Source organism: Triticum dicoccoides, chromosome 3A (genome assembly GCF_002162155.2).
Source record: "Triticum dicoccoides isolate Atlit2015 ecotype Zavitan chromosome 3A, WEW_v2.0, whole genome shotgun sequence".
Lineage (NCBI taxonomy): Eukaryota > Viridiplantae > Streptophyta > Magnoliopsida > Poales > Poaceae > Triticum > Triticum dicoccoides.
Window position 1 is genome coordinate 709,317,163 of NC_041384.1, and position 5,366 is coordinate 709,322,528.

At 45.2% G+C, this 5,366-nt stretch overlaps 1 pseudogene; it reads left to right on the forward strand.

The window, feature by feature from the left end:
• The first annotated feature begins 338 nt into the window (after window positions 1-338).
• On the forward strand, window positions 339-5,165 carry LOC119273036 (annotated as a pseudogene).
• Window positions 5,166-5,366: the final 201 nt, after the last annotated feature.

Sequence of the window (5,366 nt, forward strand, 5' to 3'; positions counted from 1 at the left end):
GCTTTGCCAACTATTGCAAAGAGAAACACCTGTAACCACCACGTGACATATGTGGTGAACAATCCAAACAACTCAAAAAAAATAACACCTATAACCCTTCAGTTTCCGTAGCTCTAATTATGCGCAACCATACACGTTGCAGCCTATATAAAATGAGTATATAAACGAAGACAAATATCCATTTTTTCTGACTTCGTCTGTGGAATAAGCAGACAACAGACTGAGTTAAGCTCCGCTCCTCGGTGGCCTGACGGAAGCCCGGCATTATATATTCAACTTCGGGAAGCTCGTAGTCAGTAACTTAGTATTCGTCCATCCGTAGCTGTGATCAGACAGCTATGGCCGGCGGCGCCATTGTGAACACGGCCACCGGAAAGCAATACCCTGGCAAGCTTACCCTGTATGTCGTCTTCGCCTGCGTCGTTGCTTCCACCGGCGGCCCCATTTTTGTACGATATCGGCATCTCAGGTGGCGTAACATCCATGGACCCCTTCCTCTTAAAGTTTTTCCCAGAGGTGTACCGGCAGAAGCAGGCTGCGAGCAAGACCAACCAGTATTGCCAGTACGACAACCAGCTGCTGCAGGCCTTCACCTCCTCACTCTACCTCGCCGCCCTCGTCGTCTCCTTCTTCGCGTCCGCTGTCACCCGCATCCTTGGCCGCAAGTGGTCTATGTTAGCCGGCGGCTTCACCTTCCTCGTGGGAGCCGCCCTGAATGGCGCCGCCCAGAACCTCGCGATGCTCATCGTTGGACACATTCTGCTTGGCATCGGCATCGGGTTCACCAATCAGGTACGAGACTGTTCACTACGTTGATTCTTGTATATGTTGCCATGAGCCCATGACATGAGATGTGTGTGGATCCCGAAAATTTAAAACAGGCTGATTCATTTAGCTATTTCAGTTGTGTATATGTCACCCTCAAGTTAACATCGCAATCCCTTATGCAAATATATGTCGCCCTCAAGGTCACATCAAAACGCCGCCGTATGCAAATATATGTCTCCCAAGTGCAACCAAGAAATTTCCAACAGGTTTGACTGCTTTGTTGTTTGCCTCATCACTAGGTGGTTTGTATCTTAATTATTATTAATTAACTAGATGATGTATGCATCGTGCATTGATGTAGGAATCGTGTGAAAATAAATACATAAAAAGTAGTTGTTTAAAACAATCTTATCTTATATTTACTAATTGAAAGCACCATACGAGGCACACCATATGAGGCTCCACGTTAAATCTAGAGGTTAGGAAATTCCATCCATAGGATTAACTAATGATGAAAAAATAACAATCCGATGATGTGCCCTACATGGCCGCTTCCACCCACGTGAGAGAGGAGGACTCTAATAACTTTTTTATGTGGACGCGGGGACTCTAATCTCTTTCCATCTCACTCGGTAATAAAAAATTGGAAATACAGGATTAAATACATCTAATCCTCACTGCAGCTACTAATTAATTCCTGTCCTCAACAAGCCGCGCTGTACATCTAATCCGCTGGAGGACAAATTGCCTCCTGTCGTCAACACCCTCCACGTGCGGCATCACCAATCGATCTTTCTGAGATCCAACGTCGCAGCCATGTAATCGGATCTCGCTGTACGCACCAGCAGTCGTGTGTTTTTAAAAAACCATGACTTTTAAACGCTAGTGAATTCATGACCATCCAATAGATGAGGTGAAGTGCTTAAGAGGTCCATGCCACGAGATGACGGGGGGTACTGGGCTACTGGCCGGCAGCAGGCCAACAACACCAGTATATTCTTTGGTCTAACTGCACAAGCCGGCTTCATCGTTCCTCCGGTTGTGGCTATCTCATGTTCATGCTTTTGCTCTTTGTGAGCCTTTTTGTTATTCGGGACTTGAAGACGTTGTTGAACTTTGCTTATTAATAAGATGGCCGCATGCATCACTCTGATGCAGAGGCCGGAGGATAACTTCCTTTTCGGAAAAAAAAAATGTGTGCTCCAGATTTGTGGTAGTTCAGATGATTGGATACATGTGTCAAATTTTCTGATACTTTGATGGAAGGTGTGGTAACTACATAATTTTCTCTATTTTCTCTGAATTAGGAGAAATAAATATTAATAATGATTATATCCTAAAATCTCCATGCCAATATACTGACATAAGGTAATAAAAGTAAGCCTTATGTCTGTCGGCCGTTAGAAAAATAAATATAATCTGATGTTGCGTAACAGAAAAAAACTAAGAAAACAATACAACAATATCTATTGACGCAGATATTGTTGCTAGGATCTGCTCAGTATCATATATGTGGCTCGAGTATCACATATTTGTAGAAGAAATTAAAATCATATTATCTATCTGATGTAGTTTAAGAGAAAAAACTAAGAAAAAATTATTACAGTTGCATTTCATGTAATATAAATGGGCTCAGTATCACATCTGTCCGGACAGAAAACAGTGCATGGATTCACTATGTATCATGAGTGAAATGAATTACATCATGTACTCCTGAATAAAACATTTTGCGTGCATATTTTATGTAAATATGATCTCAAAAACAATATGATATAATAAAGGTAATTTTTTTACCGACGGCATGCTGAAAGTCTTCAAACCATAACACCAAACTTCATCATAATTTTTGGGGAAAAGGGCAAGAAATGATACATCCACCGAATTTTGTATTTGCAACACTATAGCCACCAATACGGAGGCAACCTTTATAAAACAGGAACGGTGTTATAACTATTATAAAACCAAACTTTCCCGGGCATGGCGTCACACAACAAGAATATCACCCACATAAGTGTGACATAATTGATGGTTGGAAAGGATATGCATGCAAACAGTACATTCACAAGGGGATGGAGTGGTTTAACTCAATTTTTTTCGTATAGCAAATCAGAAAAAAAATACTTCTACAATGATCGAATAGCATCCCAAATGCCCCTACGTTTAAATAAAAAATTACTAGCCCGTGCAGATGCACAGGTTTGATGACTAGTTAAACCTAATGGAAATAAAAATGTAAAAGTATTATCGGTACACATTTCAAAAGCAATAGAATAAGTGCATCAGAAAGTGATGTGTCAAAAGAGAATCATTGAAACAGAACTTAACATGATGTCATCTTTAAAAAAATGTGAGCAATGAATTATCTCGTTTTTGCTCCGAGGTCCAACACAGATGCCGTTCATGACCATACAATAATCAAAGAAAAAATAATAAATTGTGACTCACATGCATAACTTGATACCCCTAAAAATACTTGCATGACTTGGTGAGGTGGCATGGCTCACATGAAAAATATTAATGCAAAGTTGAAGATGTTGGCATGTGTGTATATTCGTCTTCTGGAGGTACTGCTGTGGAAGAACCTCTCACGGTTCTTGTACTTTCAAATGTGGTGGTCAGTGTTGTTTTATGTTGTTGTGCGTTGTCGTTTGTTTTCAGCATGATTTTTCTGGGTCGTCTCTTTTTGTTCTATGTGCATCCTTGATGTCTTGACTAACTATACATCATGTTCTTGGGTGAAATTAGAATCACTCTCTACGAAGGAGAAATGTGTTGGCCTATGTAAAAATATAGTCAACGTCTATCTCATATTGTGATCTAAAAAGGGGGAAATCAAGCACACCAGCTAATTTAGTTGAATGATTTTACTGGTATGCATGGATGCAGTCTGTGCCGGTGTACTTGTCGGAGATGGCACCGGCGCATCTCCGTGGCATGCTCAACATCGGTTTCCAGCTCATGCTCAACATCGGCATCCTCGCAGCGGCCCTCATCAACTATGGCACTAACAAGATCAAAGGCAGCCACGGTTGGCGCGTCAGCTTGGCACTCGCGGCCGTGCCTGCAGCCATCTTCACCGTCGGCTCACTCTTACTCCCTGACACCCCTAACTCACTGATGGAGGAGTACGCGGACCTGGTGGCGGCGAGAGAAGTATCAAAGCTAGTACAATATCCGTGGCGCAATCACTACCAGAAAAACTGGGGTTGCCGACGGCCCCCGTCGGCATCTATGGACCTATGCCGACGGCCAAGGATAGGCCGTAGGCGTAGAAAAGCCGTCGGCATAGACCTGACACGTGGCGAGCAGACGTTGGTCAGGACTTGACGGCGGCCACCGTTTGGAGGTAACGTTGGCGACGGCCAGGGCCGTCGGCATAGATGTACGAACACCGTCAGGATAGGACCTATGCCGACGGCCTTTCTATGCCGACGGCCTCCCAGTCTATGCCGACGGATATGTTGCCGACGGCCCTATGCCGACGAGGGCCGTCAGCATAGGCCTGTCCCGACGGCCAGTCAGGGATATGCCGACGGCCAGGGCTGTCGGCATAGGGTGCGATTCCTGTAGTGAATATCCTGCAGCGCAAGTACCATGCACAGCTCACCATGGCCGTCCTCATCCCCTTGTTCCAGCAGGTCACCGGCATCAATGTCATCAACTTCTATGCGCCAGTGCTGTTTGAGACCCTGGGTTTCAAGGGAGACGCGTCGCTCCTCTCGTCGGTGATGACCGGCAGCGTCCTCGCGCTCAAGTCGGTGGTGTCGATGTTTGCCGTCGATAGGCTGGGGCGGCGGAAGCTGTTCATGCAGGGCGGTGCGCAGATGCTGGTGTCCCAGATCGCGGTGGGAACTCTTATTGCCGTGATGATTGGGACAAGCTGGGTGGGGGAGATGCCCAAGGGATATGGGGCGGCGGTCGTCCTCTTCATCTGTGTGTATGTGGCGGGCTTCGTGTGGTCGTGGGGGGCGCTGGGATGGCTGGTGCGGAGCAAGATCTTCCCTCTGGAGGTTCGATCGGCAGGACAAAGCATCAACGTGTCGGTGAATATGCTCTTCACCTCCATCATCACACAGGCCTTCCTCACTATGCTCTGCCACAGGAAGTTCGGTCTATTCTACTTCTTCGCCGGTTGGGTTGTGGTCATGACCGCCTTCATCGCGTTGTTCCTTCCAGAGACCAAGAACGTGCCCATGGAGGAGATGGTACTCGTCTGGAAGGGACACTGGTTTTGGAGCAGCTTCGTCGGAGACGACGACATCCTCATTCAAGAACCTTGTACGGAGATGAATATGACATATCATGGAAACCTCATCGTAAATGACAACATCCACGTTCAATATCCTATTGAAGCATCTTCAGTAGTTCCCTCAAAAACCTCTTCCTATTTCCTATAAGTACGTTTAGGGGTCTGTCAACAAAGTTATTGGATTTGAATTGTGTGCGGACGAAACAGTTTCCCTATAAATTCGATCTTAAAATCTGTTTTTCCGGCTTCTGTTTACACTAATGCATACATATCTAGACAAGACCATTTGACCATCAAATACTCCTACATTTTTGTCTTTAACACATACTCCCTTCTTCCCAAAACCTTG